Below are 21,102 nucleotides of genomic sequence, written 5' to 3'. Positions count from 1 at the left end.
TCAGAGAATATTACCCTAGATGTCCTTGCCTTTAGTTTCTGGCATAAATCCCTATAATCTTTCTTAAGGACATCCCACCTACCACTAACTTTGTCGTTTCATGATCTTGGCACCATTTATAGTGACATAAAATAAGTGCTGCTCCAGTCATAAATAATTTTTTATTGCTCCCATTAACAATCAAATAGCATTGTCACTATGGGATAACTAATTAATTAATTTTATAGGAATTGGATTACCATAACAGCTACAGAGCAAAAACTAGCACAAAAGACAACAGACAGAAGGGTAAGCATCAGGAATAAGGGAAGGAGGGAGGTAGGGGCAAGAACAGCAACAACAAAGCACCCAGTGATTCCGCTGAGTATGAAGTAGTTGAAGAGGAGTGTTCTAGATTTGGGCAATTATATGGAGATCTCTACAGGGGAGAGATCAAATTTCTAAAGGAACTCAGCAAAATGATGGGTGTCTGTAGGAGGTGTCATGGACAAGGAAAATGTAGGACAGGATAGGCTTACTCTCAGCAGAAGAGCAAGACCCTTAAGGTAGCAAGCATGTAGCGCAATCCCTTTGGGTCAGTGGAGGCTTAGCAGAGCTAGACATGATGTGCAAGTAATATAGAAGCAAATGATGGTAGAAGTGATAGAGAAACAATACAAAAGGGAAAGGAGAAGATGCACAGATAAAGCAGGTCATAATGAAGAATAGCCATAATAACATATATTTGAATGATCACTAATAGCTAGCACAGCCTTTATATTAAGAAGGAACAGTTATGACACTACAAAATATATAATGGCATGTCTCCAATTTAGAGATGTGCACCGGAAATTTTTCGGGTTTTGTGTTTTGGTTTTGGATTCGGTTCCGCGGCCATGTTTTGGATTCGGACGCGTTTTGGCAAAACCTCCCTGAAAATATTTTGTCGGATTCGGGTGTGTTTTGGATTCGGGTGTTTTTTTACAAAAAACCCTCAAAAACAGCTTAAATCATAGAATTTGGGGGTCATTTTGATCCCATAGTATTATTAACCTCAATAACCATAATTTACACTCATTTTCAGTCTATTCTGAACACCTCACACCTCACAATATTATTTTTAGTCCTAAAATTTGCACCGAGGTCGCTAGATGGCTAAGCTAAGCGACACAAGTGGCCGACACAAACACCTGGCCCATCTAGGAGTGGCACTGCAGTGTCAGACAGGATGGCACTTCAAAAAAATAGTCCCCAAACAGCACATGATGCAAAGAAAAAAAGAGGCGCCCCAAGGTCGCTGTGTGACTAAGCTAAGCGACACAAGTGGCCGACATAAACACCTGGCCCATCTAGGAGTGGCACTGCAGTGTCAGACAGGATGGCACTACAAAAAAATAGTCCCCAAACAGCACATGATGCAAAGAAAAAAAGAGGCGCACCAAGGTAGCTGTGTGACTAAGCTAAGCGACACAAGTGGCCGACACAAACACCTGACCCATCTAGGAGTGGCACTGCAGTGTCAGACAGGATGGCACTTCAAAAAAATTGTCCCCAAACAGCACATGATGCAAAGAAAAAAAGAGGCGCACCAAGGTCGCTGTGTGACTAAGCTAAGTGACACAAGTGGCCGACACAAACACCTGGCCCATCTAGGAGTGGCACTGCAGTGTCAGACAGGATGGCACTTCAAAAAATAGTCCCCAAACAGCACATGATGCAAAGAAAAATGAAAGAAAAAAGAGGTGCAAGATGGAATTGTCCTTGGGCCCTCCCACCCACCCTTATGTTGTATAAACAGGACATGCACACTTTAACGAACCCATCATTTCAGCGACAGGGTCTGCCACACGACTGTGACTGAAATGACTGGTTGGTTTGGGCCCCCACCAAAAAAGAAGCAATCAATCTCTCCTTGCACAAACTGGCTCTACAGAGGCAAGATGTCCACCTCATCATCATCCTCCGATTCCTCACCCCTTTCACTGTGTACATCCCCCTCCTCACAGATTATTAATTCGTCCCCACTGGAATCCACTATCTCAGATCCCTGTGTACTTTCTGGAGACAATTGCTGGTGAATGTCTTCACGGAGGAATTGATTATAATTCATTTTGATGAACATCATCTTCTCTACATTTTCTGGAAGTAACCTCGTACGCCGATTGCTGACAAGGTGAGCGGCTGCACTAAACACTCTTTCGGAGTACACACTGGAGGGAGGGCAACTTAGGTAGAATAAAGCCAGTTTGTGCAAGGGCCTCTAAATTGCCTCTTTTTCCTGCCAGTATACGTACGGACTGTCTGACGTGCCTACTTGGATGCGGTCACTCATATAATCCTCCACCATTCTTTCAATGGTGACAGAATCATATGCAGTGACAGTAGACAACATGTCAGTAATCGTTGGCAGGTCCTTCAGTCCGGACCAGATGTCAGCACTCGCTCCAGACTGCTTTGCATCACCACCAGCGGGTGGGCTCGGAATTCTTAGCTATTTCCTCGCACCCCCAGTTGCGGGAGAATGTGAAGGAGGAGCTGTTGACGGGTCACGTTCCGCTTGACTTGGCAATTTTCTCACCAGCAGGCCTTTGAACCTCTGCAGACTTGTGTCTGCTGGAAAGAGAGATACAACGTAGGTTTTAAATCTAGGATCGAGCACGGTGGCCAAAATGTAGTGCTCTGAATTCAACAGATTGACCACCCGTGAATCCTGGTTAAGCGAATTAAGGGCTCCATCCACAAGTCCCACATGCCTAGCGGAATCGCTCTGTTTTAGCTCCTCCTTCAATGTCTGCAGCTTCTTCTGCAAAAGCCTGATGAGGGGAATGACCTGACTCCGGCTGGCAGTGTCTGAACTGACTTCACGTGTGGAAAGTTCAAAGGGTTGCAGAACCTTGCACAACGTTGAAATCATTCTCCACTGCGCTTGAGTCAGGTGCATTCCCCCTCCTTTGCCTATATCGTAGGCAGATGTATAGGCTTAAATGGCCTTTTGCTGCTCCTCCATCCTCTGAAGCATATAGAGGGTTGAATTCCACCTCGTTACCACCTCTTGCTTCAGATGATGGCAGGGCAGGTTCAGGACTGTTTGCTGGTGCTCCAGTCTTCGGCACGCGGTGGCTGAATGCCGAAAGTGGCCCGCAATTCTTCGGGCCACCGACAGCATCTCTTGCACACCCCTGTCGTTTTTTAAATAATTCTGCACCACCAAATTCAATGTATGTGCAAAACATGGGACGTGCTGGAATTTGCCCAGATGTAATGCACGCACAATATTGGTGGCGTTGTCCGATGTCACAAATCCCTAGGAGAGTCCAATTGGGGTAAGCCATTCTGCGATGATGTTCCTCAGTTTCCCTAAGAGGTTGTTAGCTGTGTGCCTCTTATGGAAAGCGGTGATACAAAGCGTAGCCTGCCTAGGAACGAGTTGGCGTTTGCGAGATGCTGCTACTGGTGCCGCCGCTGCTGTTCTTGCTGCGGGACGCAATACATCTACCCAGTGGGCTGTCACAGACATATAGTCCTGAGTCTGCCCTGCTCCACTTGTCCACATGTCCGTGGTTAAGTGGACATTGGGTACAACTGCATTTTTTAGGACACTGGTGACTCTTTTTCTGACGTCTGTGTACATTTTCGGTATCGCCTGCCTAGAGAAATGGAACCTAGATGGTATTTGGTACCGGGGACACAGTACCTCAATCAAGTCTCTAGTTGCCTGTGAATTAACGGTGGATACCGGACACACATTTCTCACCACCCAGGCTGACAAGACCTGAGTTATCCGCTTTGCAGCAGGATGACTGCTGTGATATTTCATCTTCCTCGCAAAGGACTGTTGGACAGTCAATAGCTTACTGGAAGTAGTACAAGTGGTCTTCCGACTTCCCCTCTGGCATGACGATTGACTCCCAGCAGCAACAACAGCAGCGCCAGCAGCAGTAGGCGTTACACTCAAGTATGCATCGGAGGAATCCCAGGCAGGAGAGGACTAGTCAGACTTGCCAGTGACAAGGCCTGCAGGACTGTTGGCTTTCCTGTGTAATGTGGAAATTGACACTGTATTTTGACCAGGCATGTCAATGGCCATATTCGTCCCACAGACAACAGGTGTCTCCCCGGGTGCCTGACTTAAACAAACCACTTCACCATCAGAATCCTCCTTGTCAATTTCCTCCCCAGCGCCAGCAGCACCCATATCCTCATCCTGGTGTACTTCAACACTGACATCTTCAATTTGACTATCAGGAACTGGACTGCGGGTGCTCCTTCCAGAACTTGCAGGGGGCGTCCAGTGTTGGGAAGGTCAGGCATCGCAACCAACACAATTGGACTCTCCTTGGGGATTTGTGATTTAGAAGAACGCACAGTTCTTTGCTGTGCTTTTGCCAGCTTAAGTCTTTTCATTTTTCTAGCGAGAGGATGAGTGCTTCCATCCTCATGTGAATCTGAACCACTAGCCATGAACATAGGCCAGGGCCTCAGCCGTTCCTTGCCACTCCGTGTCGTAAATGGCATATTGGCAAGTTTACGCTTCTCATCAGACGCTTTCAGTTTTGATTTTTGGGTCATTTTACTGAACTTTTGTTTTTTGGATTTTACATGCTCTCTACTATGACATTGGGCATCGGCCTTGGCAGACGACGTTGATGGCATTTCATCATCTCGGCCATGACTAGTGGCAGCAGCTTCAGCACGAGGTGGAAGTGGATCTTGATCTTTCCCTATTTTAACCTCCACATTTTTGTTCTCCATTTTTTAATGTGTGGAATTATATGCTAGTATCAATAGCAATGGCCTACTACTATATATACTGCGCACAACTGAAATGCACCACAGGTATGGATGGATAGTATACTTGACGACACAGAGGAAGGTAGAGCAGTGGCCTTCCGTACCGTACTGCTATATATACTGGTGGTCACTGTCAGCAAACTGCAAAACTAAAATGCACCACAGGTATAGAATCTAGATGGATAGTATACTTGACGACACAGAGGTAGGTAGAGCAGTAGCCTTCCGTACCGTACTGCTGTATATACTGGTGGTCACTGTCAGCAAACTGCAAAACTAAAATGCACCACAGGTATAGAATCTAGATGGATAGTATACTTGACGACACAGAGGTAGGTAGAGCAGTGGCCTTCCGTACCGAACTGCTATATATACTGGTGGTCACAGTCAGCAAACTGCAAAACTAAAATGCACCACAGGTATAGAATCTAGATGGATAGTATACTTGACGACACAGAGGTAGGTAGAGCAGTGGCCTTCCGTACCGTACTGCTATATATACTGGTGGTCACTGTCAGCAAACTGCAAAACTAAAATGCACCACAGGTATAGAATCTAGATGGATAGTATACTTGATGACACAGAGGTAGGTAGAGCAGTGGCCTTCCGTACCGTATACTGCTATATATACTGGTGGTCACTGTCAGCAAAACTCTGCACTGTACTCCTCCTATATAATACTGCTGGTCCCCAGTCCCCACAATAAAGCAGTGTGAGCACAGATATATGCAGCACACTGAGCACAGATATGGAGCGTTTTTCAGGCAGACAACGTAAAATACTGGTGGTCACTGGTCAGCAAAACTCTGCACTGTACGCCTCCTATATAATACTGCTGGTCCCCAGTACCCACAATAAATCAGTGTGAGCACAGATATATGCAGCACACCGAGCACAGACATGGAGCGTTTTTCAGGCAGACAATGTATAATACTGGTGGTCACTGGTCAGCAAAACTCTGCACTGTACTCCTCCTATATAATACTGCTGGTCCCCAGTCCCCACAATAAAGCAGTGTGAGCACAGATATATGCAGCACACTGAGCACAGATATGGAGCATTTTTCAGGCAGAGAACAGATAAAACTGGTGGTCACTGATCAGCAAAACTCTGCACTGTACTCCTCCTATATAATACAGCTGCTCCCCAGTCCCCACAATTAAGCAATAAGCACAAATATTTGCAGCAACATTAATAAACGGAGAGGACGCCAGCCACGTCTTCTCCCTAACATTTCCAATGCATGAGTGAAAATGGCGGCGACGCGCGGCTCCTTATATAGATTCCGAATCTCGCGACGAGAATCCGACAGCCATACGGGAGAATCCGAGTATGCCTCGGACCCGTGTAAAATGGGTAAAGTTCGGGGGGGGGGGGGGGGGTTCGGTTTCCGAGGAACCGAACCCGCTCATCACTAGTCTCCATATAGTATAAACCATAGAAAATAAAAACGAAAGTCTGGAAAAAGTACAATATGTAGACTATTTAAAAGGACTATATGTAAAACGCAACATAAGGAGACAATAAACAGACACAAAGCTAAACTTAACATTACCAAATGTATCTCGGCATATCTCCAGAGTGTGCTACTGTATACCAGTGGTCGGGATGCCGACAGTTATAAGACTGGCACCAGAATCCTAAAGCTCATTATCCAGACAGGGGTCAGGTAAGTATTCCCTCCCTTTCCACAGCCTAACCCTAACCCCCTCTTGCAGTCTAACCCTAACCCTCCCCGGTGGTGTCTAACCCTAACCCCCTCCTACAGTCTATCCCTCCACGGTGGCATTTAAACCTACCCCACCCTCTTCACAACCTAACCCTAAGTTTCCCGTCTCCGCAACATAACCCTAACACCCTGGGGGTGCCTAACCCCCGCATCTTAACCCTATCCCCCTTCCCCCTGTAGTCTAACCCTAACCCTCCACAGTGGTGTCTAAACCTAACCCCTTACCCCCCGCGAAGCCCAACCCTAACCCTACCCTGCAGCCTAACCCTATCACCCTGGGGGTACCTAACCTTCCCCTCCCTGCAGCCTAACCCTAACCCTCCTCCCGCAGCCTAAACCTAACCTTCCAACCCCTCCACAGCAAGAATCTAGAACACAGCAGTATACTTACATTCAGGATGTTGGCGGTCAGGATCTTGCTTCGGTATTCCAAGTGTTGTCGGAGTTCCGGTACTGACATTTTGGTCACGTATCAGGATTCCGGCGCCGGGATTTCGAGCGCCGGCATCCTCCACTGCATCCCCTCCAGACGGTATACATCACAGGAAGGAGAGCAAGAGAGACTGTGAGATAGAACCTAATGCAAATAATATTATAGAGACAGTAGGGGGACTTAGTGAGATTAGTCAGCTTTAAGGGGGCCCCTTAACACTAACACTATAACACTATATTGCTGAGTCTGAGGCGTGACTTGACATAAACTGTATGTCAGTCTGGTCGTGGGGCAAACAAATGTGCCTGGGAAGCTGAAGAAGCTGGACAAAATGCCTCTTGAAGGTCTGCAATGATTCCAAGGGTCTTAAGAAGAGCAAATTCTTGTACAAGAGATTAATGCAATGCATGCAGCCATCTATAGTGACAGTGAGCTGTGAGGGGAAGCCCCACTTTCACTTGATGGATCAGTAACGTAAGATATTTGTGTAATTGTTTCTCCTGTTTCGGCTCTTTATAGCTTCTAGGTGGGATTTAAAGGATCCAACCTTAAACTGATATCTCTTCTTTGAGGCGGCTTAGTAATTACATACTTCAGGCAGCTTCCTATTACTTGCATCCATGCATGCGGCCAGATCCGCCAGCTCAGTTTTTAGCTCACTGTGATTGCTCTTGTTTCAGACTGCATAGTTCTGGTAACACTAACTATGGACATTATAGAGAGGTTGATTCTGAGTTGGTGCTGTAACGTCCGTGTGTGCGTCTATTGCTGGTATTGCTTCTGTGCAGGGCTGTTTCTAGACAATTTGGCTCCCAGTGCAAGCATTAAAGAAATGTGCAAATCCTACCCCCCCCCCCCCCTTCCCCACCCCAGAGACATAAAAAAAATGCCCCCCACCCCGTTGAGGGAGACGTGGTCTCTTTAAAATGGGCATTGCCTCTTTAAAATGGGCATGGCCTTGCAGGGAAAGACTACATCACACCCCAGTTTATGACCCTGCAACAAGAGACCTCTGCCACCACAGGAAAAACAAACATTCCACCGTATTAAGCCCCACACAGTAATGCCCTTGCACCATATTATGCCCCCAACACAATATTAGGCCATACACCACAATGCCCGTGATACATTATGCCCTACAGTAAAGCTTCTAATTAATTACTATGTAGTAGTGAAAAGCCCTGTTTCACTAAACACGTCAGAAAACAGGGCTTTTCACTGCTTCTTCGTATTCAAGCAGGGCAGGGAATTACCATGCAAAAGACTTAGGGATTCATTTACTAAGCACTGATAAGAGTGGAGAAGTGAACCAGTGGAGTATTTCCCCATCAACCAATCAGCAGCTCTGTATCATTTTATAGTATGCAAATTATAGATGTTACTTCAGTGCTGATTGGTTGCTATGAGCACTTCTCCACAGGCTCACTTCTCTGCTCTTATCACTGCTTAGTAAATGTACCCCTAAGATTTTTCCAGCGGTACCCCTGTTTAGAATGTGATACCCCAAATCCTAGTGAGAACATTTACTGATTAAATGTATATTAAGGCAGCATTTACAAATAAAGGAGCCAGAGCATCATCGGTAACAGTGGAACTAGAACTACAGACCTAAAGCATGGTGAATGAGACTCTCACCTGCGTGCTGGCTACAGTGATTGTTGAAGGTCACATGCAACTACAGAGAGAGGCTGGCTCATGCTGACTGATGTGACAGTTGGTGAGGGTTGGGCGGCCATCTTAAGGAGAGGACATTGGCTGGTCTGGTGTGAGGAGGTGCTGCGGAGGTTACCTGTAAAAGCCACTGTCACGGTGACCATATTTAGAGAAATGGCAACCAGAGAGCAGTGGGAGCCTCCGTCAGCATATCCACAGCTTCCAGTGACCGCAGTTGACATGCACTGAATGCGGCAGAGGTGAGGTGGAGTTTCTATTGCTGGAGCAGGCCTGTAGAGTGTGGTGACATACTTCCCCAACTCCATACTTGCCTACCTGACCCTCTCCATGAGGGAGAAAATGCTCTGTTCCTGGACTTTCCTGGTAATGTATGATTGCCATCACCTGTGGTGAGCTAGTTTATTGATAAGAAAGGTGTTTCACCACAAGCGATGGCAATCATACATTACCAGGAAAGTCCAGGAACAGAGCGTTTTCTCCCTCATGGAGAGGGTCAGGTAGGCAAGTATTCCCAACCCTACAGGAGCGGACTGGAGGCAGCTCCCAGATAGAGAGTGACAGCAGTGGGCGGATAGGAGGCGGTTCCCCATTGCACAAAAGGAAAAGGGAGGCGTTTACAAGAGAAGGGTGCTGATACAGTGTGGTGAAAAACCTTTAATTGCGATTCTGAAGGACTGTAGTTACATTGCAACTTTCATGCCCACAAACACTCACAGGGAGCTCGCTTTCAGCAGTTAACTCCCCAAGCTGTATTTGCATTTAACTCTTTTATTGCTGTAGTCCAGCAGTTTAAGGGCAGTGAGAAGATTGGACAGCGCATAGACTTAGTGCCACTGCTAGACCCTCATTATTTACTATTACACTACTAGAGAGATCCATGGAGAGGAATTTCAGCCTTAACAGAGACATTTTAGCTGCATGCATTGTGTCTAAGATTGGATACCACAGGAAAAGATAGCCACAAACTGTTACACTGCTTAACTACAGTAAAACTGTATTGTATGTGGCATTAAACCCTAAGTACAGTGCTGTACATGCCAGTTATCCAGGGACAGACAATTGATGGACTGTTGTATGGCTACCAGAGCAGGGTGAAGCTATAAGTCAGCTAGCACTAAAGGAACAGTGCCTTAAGGGCCCTACAAACTAATAGATTTTACTAAATGATATGAACGTTCTCGTTCATTAATAAACGAGAACTCGTTCATATCGTTTAGTGTGTAGGCACCAACGATGAACAATGCGCAGCCCCGTGCTCGTTCATCGTTGGTGCCCAGTCGCTTATGCATGCAGGCCAATATGGATGAGATTGTCCATATTAGCATGCATTGCTTTGGAGCCGGGTGACGGGGGGAGTGAAGAAACTTCACTCCGCCCGTCACCGCACCCCCGCCGGGTCGCCCATCGGCCGTATACGCCGTCGGGCAGCTCTGCGGCATATCGCCGAGTGTGTAGGGGGCATTGGACTAGCTAGGATCATCTTCAGTTAGACATATCCACAGCAGCATTGCTGAGCTTTGAGTACATTAATAGGGCAGAAAGTTAATTGCTCCAGTCAGGAAAGAGCAACATTATTCCCTAGCTAGACAGTACTAGATCGATTTCATCCCTTAATACCTCCTGTACCACAGTCATTCAGGACTATTAACAACTAATCTGGAGACACTAACTTGCTGCAAAGTGCACTTAAAACTTAATGAATCTGAGCTGAGGTTTTCTTTAACGGGGTCCCGATTGTAGAGTAATTCTTAGGTGACTGTATTTTTTCAGTTGTATATTTAAGATTGTTAAAGTAGTTACTTATTGACAACATACGTTGTAATTTGTACCTGATGTATGTAAAGGTATAACAGAGGAATCTACTTTATATATGATATAAGTATTGTGGCTTGTGATAATTTCTTTCAAATTCTTACACAGGAAAAAGCTTTTACAGAAGTATTCCAGTTTAATAAATATCCAACAGAATGATTGTGTAGTTAATGTCTGTGTAAATTGTATTTTGAATTGTACTATGATCCAACTGTGTAACCTGCTTCCGTGAGTAGACTTATTTCTCAACCCATGAAAGGAAACCGAGAGGGAATAGAGACCTGTAGAACCTAAACTGTAACTCTTACCTTAACCCAGTCTATATACTTACCAGCAAATTGAACTGCACGTGATACTTACCTTGAGTGTCACAAGTGCACATATCGCTTCACCATATAATAGCAACTTCCAGTTTCCGTTTTGCTTCTCCATTTAATTTGGAGACGGTGATAGGAGCTGAAGTAAACTTCGCTGGGTGGAGAGGAGCAGTACAGTTCATTGCTTCTGCTTTTTCTCCGTCGCTCCACCCCTTGAGTCCAGTGTCAGCCCACTGAGCCCAGTGAGGTGGATGAACGCTGGAGTGTAAGGCACTGCCGGCACATACAAAGTGAGAAGAAGATACATCAGACTCCTTATATGTCAGTCTTCACAATACTTGCCAGGATCGCAGGGCTGTTTATCGGAGGATGTTGCCAGACAGGTATATTTCTCTAACGTCCTAAGTGGATGCTGGGGACTCCGTAAGGACCATGGGGATTAGCGGCTCCGCAGGAGACTGGGCACAACTAAAGAAAGCTTTAGGACTACCTGGTGTGCACTGGCTCCTCCCACTAAGACCCTCCTCCAGACCTCAGTTAGATTCTTGTGCCCGGCTGAGCTGGATGCACACTAGGGGCTCTCCTGAGCTCCTAGAAAGAAAATAAGATTTTACTTACCGATAAATCTATTTCTCGTAGTCCGTAGTGGATGCTGGGACTCCGTAAGGACCAAGGGGAATAGCGGCTCCGCAGGAGACAGGGCACAAAATAAAAGCTTAAGGATCAGGTGGTGTGCACTGGCTCCTCCCCCTATGACCCTCCTCCAAGCCTCAGTTAGGATACTGTGCCCGGACGAGCGTACATAATAAGGAAGGATATTGAATCCCGGGTAAGACTCATACCAGCCACACCAATCACACCGTACAACTTGTGATCTGAACCCAGTTAACAGTATGATAAACGCAAGGGAGCCTCTGAAAAGATGGCTCACAACAATAATAACCCGAATTTTTGTAACAATAACTATATACAAGTATTGCAGACAATCCGCACTAGGGATGGGCGCCCAGCATCCACTACGGACTACGAGAAATAGATTTATCGGTAAGTAAAATCTTATTTTCTCTGACGTCCTAGTGGATGCTGGGACTCCGTAAGGACCATGGGGATTATACCAAAGCTCCCAAACGGGCGGGAGAGTGCGGATGACTCTGCAGCACCGAATGAGAGAACTCCAGGTCCTCCTCAGCCAGGGTATCAAATTTGTAGAATTTAGCAAACGTGTTTGCCCCTGACCAAGTAGCTGCTCGGCAAAGTTGTAAAGCCGAGACCCCTCGGGCAGCCGCCCAAGATGAGCCCACTTTCCTTGTGGAATGGGCTTTTATTGATTTTGGCTGTGGCAGGCCTGCCACAGAATGTGCAAGCTGAATTGTACTACAAATCCAACGAGCAATCGTCTGCTTAGAAGCAGGGGCACCCAGCTTGTTGGGTGCATACAGGATAAACAGCGAGTCAGATTTTCTGACTCCAGCCGTCCTGGAAACATATATTTTTAAGGCCCTGACAACGTCAAGCAACTTAGAGTCCTCTAAGTCCCTGGTAGCCGCAGGTACCACAATAGGTTGGGTCATGTGAAATGCAGAAACCACCTTAGGTAGAAATTGAGGACGAGTCCTCAATTCCGCCCTGTCAGAATGAAAAATTAAGTAAGGGCTTTTATATGATAAAGCCGCCAATTCTGACACACGCCTGGCTGAAGCCAAGGCTAACAGCATCGACACCTTCCATGTGAGATATTTCAAGTCCACAGTGGAAAGTGGTTCAAACCAATGTGACTTTAGAAAACTCAACACCACGTTGAGATCCCAAGGTGCCACTGGAGGCACAAAAGGAGGCTGTATGTGCAGCACCCCTTTTACAAATGTCTGAACTTCAGGTACTGAAGCCAGTTCTTTCTGGAAGAAAATCGACAGGGCCGAAATTTGAACCTTAATGGACCCTAATTTTAGGCCCATAGACAGTCCTGTTTGCAGGAAATGAAGGAAACGACCCAGTTGAAATTCCTCTGTAGGGGCCCTCTTGGCCTCACACCACGCAACATATTTACGCCAAATGCGGTGATAATGTTTTGCGGTTACGTCCTTCCTGGCTTTGACCAGAGTAGGAATGACTTCTTCTGGAATGCCTTTTTCCCTCAGGATCCGGCGTTCAACCGCCATGCCGTCAAACGCAGCCGCGGTAAGTCTTGGAACAGACAAGGCCCCTGCAGTAGCAGGTCCTTTCTTAGAGGTAGAGGCCACGGTTCGTCCGTGAGCATCTCTTGAAGTTCCGGGTACCAAGTCCTTCTTGGCCAATCCGGGACCACGAGTATAGTTCTTACTCCTCTCCTTCTTATGATTCTCAGTACTTTTGGTATGAGAGGCAGAGGAGGGAACACATACACTGACTGGTACACCCACGGCGTTACCAGAGCGTCCACTGCTATTGCCTGAGGGTCCCTTGACCTGGCGCAATATCTGTCCAGTTTTTTGTTTAGACATGACGCCATCATGTCCACCTTTGGTTTTTCCCAACGGTTTACAATCAGGTGGAAGACTTCTGGGTGAAGTCCCCACTCTCCCGGGTGAAGGTCGTGTCTGCTGAGGAAGTCTGCTTCCCAGTTGTCCACTCCCGGAATGAAAACTGCTGACAGTGCTATCACATGATTTTCCGCCCAGCGAAGAATCCTTGCAGCTTCTGCCATTGCCCTCCTGCTTCTCGTGCCGCCCTGTCTGTTTACGTGGGCGACTGACGTGATGTTGTCCGATTGGATCAACACCGCCTGACCCTGAAGCAGAGGTTTTGCTTGACTTAGGGCATTGTAAATGGCCCTTAGTTCCAGAATGTTTATATGAAGAGATGTTTCCATGCTTGACCACAGGCCCTGGAAATTCCTTCCCTGTGTGACTGCTCCCCAGCCTCTCAGGCTGGCATCCGTGGTTACCAGGATCCAATCCTGAATGCCAAATCTGCGGCCCTCTAGTAGATGAGCACTCTGCAGCCACCACAGGAGAGACACCCTTGTCCTTGGCGACAGGGTTATCCGCTGATGCATCTGCAGATGCGATCCGGACCATTTGTCCAGTAGATCCCACTGAAATGTTCTTGCATGGAATCTTCCGAATGGAATCGCTTCGTAAGAAGCCACCATTTTTCCCAGGACCCTCGTGCACTGATGCACTGAGACCTGGCCTGGTTTTAGGAGGTTCCTGACTAGCTCGGATAACTCCCTGGCCTTCTCCTCCGGGAGAAACACCTTCTACTGGACTGTGTCCAGAATCATTCCTAGGAACAGTAGACGTGTCGTTGGAATCAGCTGCGATTTTGGAATATTTAGAATCCACCCGTGCTGACGTAACACTACCTGAGATAGTGCTACTCCGACTTCTAACTGTTCCCTGGATCTTGCCCTTATCAGGAGATCGTCCAAGTAAGGGATAATTAAAATGCCTTTTCTTCGTAGAAGAATCATCATTTCGGCCATTACCTTGGTAAAGACCCGAGGTGCCGTGGACAATCCAAACGGCAGCGTCTGAAACTGATAATGACAGTTTTGTACTACAAACCTGAGGTACCTTTGGTGAGAAGGGTATATTGGGACGTGGAGATAAGCATCTTTGATGTCCAGAGACACCATATAGTCCCCTTCTTCCAGGTTCGCTATCACTGCTCTGAGTGACTCCATCTTGAATTTGAACCTTTTTATGTAAGTGTTCAAGGATTTCAGATTTAAAATTGGTCTCACCGAGCCGTCCGGCTTCGGTACCACAAACAGCGTGGAATAATACCCCTTTCCTTGTTGCAGGAGGGGTACCTTGATTATCACCTGCTGGGAATACAGCTTGTGAATGGCTTCCAAAACTGCCTCCCTGTCGGAGGGAGACTTTGGTAAAGCAGACTTCAGGAACCGACGAGGGGGAAACGCCTCGAATTCCAGTTTGTACCCCTGCGATACTACCTGTAGAATCCAGGGATCCACTTGCGAGTGAGCCCACTGCGCGTTGAAATTCTTGAGACGGGCCCCCACCATATCTGAGTCTGCTTGTAAAGCCCCAGCGTCATGCTGAAGACTTGGCAGAAGCAGGGGAGGGCTTCTGCTCCTGGGAAGCGGCTGCATGGTGCAGTCTTTTTCCTCTTCCTCTGCCCCGGGGCAGAAAAGAGTGGCCTTTTGCTCGCTTGTACTTATGGGAACGAAAGGACTGAGTTTGAAAAGACGGTGTCTTTTTCTGCTGATGTGGAGTGACCTGGGGTAAAAAGGTGGATTTTCCAGCCGTTGCCGTGGCCACCAGGTCCGATAGACCAGCCCCAAATAACTCCTCCCCTTTATACGGCAATACTTCCATGTGCCGTTTGGAATCCGCATCCCCTGACCACTGTCGCGTCCATAACGCACTTCTGGCAGAGATGGACATAGCACTTACTCTTGATGCCAGGGTGCAAATATCCCTCTGTGCATCACGCATATATAGTAATGCATCCTTTAAATGTTCTATAGTTAACAAAATATTGTCCCTATCCAGGGTATCAATATTCTCAGTCAGGGAATCCGACCATGCGACTCCAGCACTGCACATCCAGGCTGAGGCGATTGCTGGTCGCAGTATAACACCAGTATGTGTGTATATACTTTTTAGGATATTTTCCAGCCTTCTATCAGCTGGTTCTTTGAGGGTGGCCGTATCAGGAGACGGTAACGCTACTTGTTTAGATAAACGTGTGAGCGCCTTATCTACCCTAGGGGGTGTTTCCCAACGCGCCCTAACCTCTGGCGGGAAAGGATATAATGCTAATAATTTTTTAGAAATTAGCTGTTTTTTATCGGGGGAAACCCACGCTTTTTCACACACCTCATTTATTTCCTCTGACTCAGGAAAAACTATTGGTAGTTTTTTCTCACCCCACATAATACCCTTCTTTGTGGTACTTGTAGTGTCAGAAAGGTTCAATGCCTCTTTCATTGCCGTGATCATGTAACGTGTGGCCCTACTGGACATTACGTTTGTCTCGTCACCGTCGACACTAGACTCAGTATCTGTGTCAGGGTCTGTGTCGACCCACTGAGGTAACGGGCGTTTTAGCGCCCCTGACGGTGTCTGAGACGCCTGGACAGGCACTAATTGATTTGCCGGCTGTCTCATGTCGTCAACAGTTTTTTGCAAATTGCTGACATTATCACTTAATTGTTTAAATACAATCATCCAGTCAGGTGTCGACTCCCTAGGGGGTGACATCACCAACACAGGCAACTGCTCCGCCTCCACATCATTTTCCTCCTCATACATGTCGACACACGCGTACCGACACACAGCACACACACCGGGAATGCTCTGATAGAGGACAGGACCCCACTTAGCCCTTTGGAGAGACAGAGGGAGAGTCTGCCAGCACACACCCAGCGCTATATATATATATATACAGGGATAACCTTATATAAGTGTTACTCCCTTATAGCTGCTGTTAATATATTTATTTGCTGCCAAACGTGCCCCCCCTTCTCTTTTTTACCCTGATTCTGAAGCAGGACTGCAGGGGAGAGTCAGGGAGCCGTCCTTCCAGCGGAGCTGTGAGGGAAAATGGCGCTTGTGTGCTGAGGAGATAGGCTCCGCCCCTTCACGACGTCCTTATCTCCCGCTTTCTCTATCGTCCTAGTGGATGCTGGGGTTCCTGAAAGGACCATGGGGAATAGCGGCTCCGCAGGAGACAGGGCACAAAAGTAAAGCTTTCCGATCAGGTGGTGTGCACTGGCTCCTCCCCCTATGACCCTCCTCCAAGCCAGTTAGATTTTTGTGCCCGGCCGAGAAGGGTGCAATCTAGGTGGCTCTCCTAAAGAGCTGCTTAGAAAAGTTTAGCTTAGGTTTTTTATTTTACAGTGAGTCCTGCTGGCAACAGGATCACTGCAACGAGGGACTTAGGGGAGAAGAAGTGAACTCACCTGCGTGCAGGATGGATTGGCTTCTTGGCTACTGGACATCAGCTCCAGAGGGACGATCACAGGTACAGCCTGGATGGTCACCGGAGCCTTGCCGCCGGCCCCCTTGCAGATGCTGAAATAAGAAGAGGTCCAGAATCGGCGGCAGAAGACTCCTCAGTCTTCTAAAGGTAGCGCACAGCACTGCAGCTGTGCGCCATTTTCCTCTCAGCACACTTCACACGGCAGTCACTGAGGGTGCAGGGCGCTGGGAGGGGGGCGCCCTGGGAGGCAAATGAAAACCTATTTTGGCTAAAAATACCTCACATATAGCCTCCGGAGGCTATATGGAGATATTTAACCCCTGCCAGAATCCGTTAAGAGCAGGAGACGAGGCCGCCGAAAAAGGGGCGGGGCCTATCTCCTCAGCACACAGCGCCATTTTCCCTCACAGAAAGGCTGGAGGGAAGGCTCCCAGGCTCTCCCCTGCACTGCACTACAGAAACAGGGTTAAAACAGAGAGGGGGGGCACTAATTTGGCGTTAGAAATATATAAAAAAGATGCTATAAGGGAAAACACTTATATAAGGTTGTCCCTATATAATTATAGCGTTTTTGGTGTGTGCTGGCAAACTCTCCCTCTGTCTCTCCAAAGGGCTAGTGGGTCCTGTCCTCTATCAGAGCATTCCCTGTGTGTGTGCTGTGTGTCGGTACGTGTGTGTCGACATGTAGGAGGACGATGTTGGTGAGGAGGCGGAGCAATTGCCTGTAATGGTGATGTCACTCTCTAGGGAGTCGACACCGGAATGGATGGCTTATTTAGGGAATTACGTGATAATGTCAACACGCTGCAAGGTCGGTTGACGACATGAGACGGCCGACAAACAATTAGTACCGGTCCAGACGTCTCAAAAACACCGTCAGGGGTTTTAAAACGCCCGTTTACTTTAGTCGGTCGACACAGACACAGACAGGGACACTGAATCCAGTGTCGACGGTGAATAAACAAACGTATTCCTTATTAGGGCCACACGTTAAAGGCAATGAAGGAGGTGTTACATATTTCTGATACTACAAGTACCACAAAAGAGGGTATTATGTGGGATGTGAAAAAACTACCATAGTTTTTCCTGAATCAGATAAATTAAATAAAGTGTGTGATGATGCGTGGGTTCCCCCCGATAGAAAATTATGGGCGGTATACCCTTTCCCGCCAGAAGTTAGGGCGCGTTGGGAAACACCCCTTAGGGTGGATAAGGCGCTCACACGCTTATCAAAACAAGTGGCGGTACCGTCTATAGATAGGGCCGTCCTCAAGGACCAGCTGACAGGAGGCTGGAAAATATCATAAAAAGTATATACACACATACTGGTGTTATACTGCGACCAGCGATCGCCTCAGCCTGGATGTGCAGAGCTGGGGTGGCTTGGTCGGATTCCCTGACTAAAAATATTGATACCCTTGACAGGGACAGTATTTTATTGACTATAGAGCATTTAAAGGATGCATTTCTATATATGCGAGATGCACAGAGGGATATTTGCACTCTGGCATCAAGAGTAAATGCGATGTCCATAACTGCCAGAAGATGTTATGGACACGACAGGGGTCAGGTGATGCAGATTCCAAACGGCACAAAGGTGTATTGCCGTATAAAGGAAGAGGAGTTATTTGGGGTCGGTCCATCGGACCTGGTGGCCACGGCAACTGCTGGAAAATCCACCGTTTTTACCCTAAGTCACATCTCTGCAGAAAAAGACACCGTCTTTTCAGCCTCAGTCCTTTCGTCCCTATAAGATCATATCTGCCCAGGGATAGAGGAAAGGGAAGAAGACTGCAGCAGGCAGCCCATTCCCAGGAACAGAAGCGTTCCACCGCTTCTGACAAGTTCTCAGCATGGCGCTGAGACCGTACAGGACCCCTGGATCCTACAAGTAGTATCCCAGGGGTACAGATTGGAATGTCGAGACGTTTCCCCTTCGCAGGCTCCTGAAGTCTGCTTTACCAAGGTCTCCCTCCGACAAGGAGGCAGTATGGGAAAAAATTCACAAGCTGTATTCCCAGCAGGTGATAATTAAATTACCCCTCCTACTACAAGAAAAGGGGTATTATTCCACACTATATTGTGGTACTGAAGCCAGAAGGCTAGGTGAGACTTATTCTAAATCTAAAAAATTTTTGAACACTTACAAAGGTTCAAATCAAGATGGAGTCACTCAGAGCAGTGATAACGAACAGGAAGAAGGGGACTATATAGTGTCCCGGGACATCAGGGATGCTTACCTCTATGTCCCAAATTTGCCCTTCTCACTAAGGGTACCTCAGGTTCGTGGTGCAGAACTGTCACTATCAGTTTCAGACGCTGCCGTTTGGATTGTCCACGGCACCCCGGGTCTTTACTAAGGTAATGGCCGAAATGATGATTCTTCTTCGAAGAAAAGGCGTCTTAATTATCCCTTACTTGGACGATCTCCTGATAAGGGCATAGTCCAGGGAACAGTTGGAGGTAGGAGTAGCACTATCTCGGATACTGCTACAACAGCACGGGTGGATTCTAAATATTCCAAAATCGCAGCTGATCCCGACGACACGTCTGCTGTGCCTAGGGATGATTCTGGACACAGTCCAGAAAAAGGTGTTTCTCCCGAAAGAGAAAGCCAGGGAGTTATCCGAGCTAGTCAGGAACCTCCTAAAAACAGTGCATCATTGCACAAGGGTCCTGGTAGAAAATGGTGGCTTCCTACGAAGCAATTCCATTCGGCAGATTTCACGCAAGAACTTTTCAGTGGGATCTGCTGGACAAATGGTCCGGATCGCATCTTCAGATGCATCAGCGGATAACCCTATATTCAAGGACAAGGGTGTCTCTCATGTGGTGGTTATAGAGTGCTCATCTTCTAGAGGGCCGCAGATTCGGCATTCAGGATTGGATGTTGGTGACCACGGAGCCCAGCCCGAGAGGCTGGGGAGCAGTCACACAAGGAAAAAATTTCCAGGGAGTGTGATCAAGTCTGGAGACTTTTCTCCACATAAATATACTGGAGCTAAGGGTAAATTTATAATGCTCTAAGCTTAGCAAGACCTCTGCTTCAAGGTCAGCCGGTATTGATCCAGTGGGAAAAACATCACGGCAGTCGCCCACGTAAACAGACAGGGCGACACAAGAAGCAGGAGGGCAATGGCAAAAACTGCAAGGACTTTTCGCTGGGCGGAAAATCATGTGATAGCACTGTCAGCAGTGTTTCATCCCGGGAATGGAAACTGGGAAGCAGACTTCCTCAGCAGGCACGACCTCCACCCGGGAGAGTGGAAACTTCATCGGGAAGTTTTTTCCACATGATTGTAAACCGTTGGGAAATACCAAAGGTGGACATGATGGCGTCCCGTCTGAACAAAAAACGGGACAGGTATTGCGCCAGGTCAAGAGACCCTCAGGCAATAGCTGTGGACGTTCTGGTAACACCGTGGGTGTACCAGTCGGTGTATGTGTTCCCTCCTCTGCTTCTCATACCTAAGGTGCTGAGAATTATAAGACGTAGAGGAGTAAGAACTATACTCATGGCTCCGGATTGGCCAAGAAGGACTTGGTACCCGGAACTTCAAGAGATGTTTACAGAGGTCTTATGGCCTCTGCCGCTAAGAAGGGACTTGCTTCAGCAAGTACCATGTCTGTTCCAAGACTTACCGCAGCTGCGTTTGTTGGCATGGCGGTGGAACGCCGGATCCTAAGGGAAAAAGGCATTCCGGAAGAGGTCATTCCTACCCTGGTCAAAGCCAGAAAGGAGGTGACCGCACAACATTATCACCACATGTGGCGAAAATATGTTGCGTGGTGTAAGGCCAGGAAGGCCCCACAAAGAAATTTCAACTCGGTCGATTCCTGCATTTCCTGCAAACAGGAGTGTCTATGGGCCTCAAATTGGGGTCCATTAAGGTTCAAATTTCGGCCCTGTCAATTTTCTTCCAGAAAGAATTGGCTTCAGTTCCTGAAGTCCAGAACTTTGTCAAGGGAGTATTGCATATACAACCCTCTTTTGTGCCTCCAGTGGCACTGTGGGATCTCAACGTAGTTCTGGGATTCTTCAAATCACATTGGTTTAAAACCAGTCAAATCTGTGGATTTGAAGCATCTCACATGAAAAGTGACCATGTTCTTGGCCCTGGCCTGGACCAGGCGAGTGTCAAATTGGTGGTTTTTTTCTCAAAAAAGCCCATATTTGTTTGTCCATTCGGACAGGGCAGAGCTGCGGACTCGTCCCCAGTTCTCTCCCTAAGGTGGTGTCAGTGTTTCACCTGAACCAGCTTATTGTGGTGCCTTGCACCTACTAGGGACTTGGAGGACTCCAAGTTGCTAGATGTTGTCAGGGCCCTGAAAATATAGGTTCCAGGACGGCTGGAGTCAGGAAAACTGACTTGCTGTTATCCTGTATGCACCCAACAAACTGGGTGCTCTTGCTTTTAAGCAGACTATTGCTAGTT

General features: G+C 47.4%; 1 protein-coding gene across 4 annotated transcripts in view; it reads left to right on the top strand.

Moving 5' to 3' along the window:
• The window catches only part of LOC134927848 (uncharacterized), a 173,675-nt gene that overhangs the window by 81,829 nt on the left and 70,744 nt on the right, over positions 1-21,102 (top strand). For 2 of the 4 annotated variants that reach the window (XM_063922930.1, XM_063922912.1), the window contains exon 1: positions 8,630-8,845. The exons of 1 other annotated variant lie outside the window; for it this stretch is intronic. The gene's annotated coding sequence lies outside the window, so the exon portion shown is untranslated. Of the gene's footprint in view, positions 1-8,628; positions 8,846-21,102 lie in introns of those variants that run through there. One more of the 4 variants, XM_063922945.1, reaches the window with a different exon arrangement.

The sequence above is a fragment of the Pseudophryne corroboree genome, chromosome 1 (genome assembly GCF_028390025.1).
Source record: "Pseudophryne corroboree isolate aPseCor3 chromosome 1, aPseCor3.hap2, whole genome shotgun sequence".
Classification (NCBI taxonomy): Eukaryota; Metazoa; Chordata; class Amphibia; order Anura; family Myobatrachidae; genus Pseudophryne; species Pseudophryne corroboree.
This window is presented reverse-complemented; position numbering and strand designations above follow the sequence as displayed.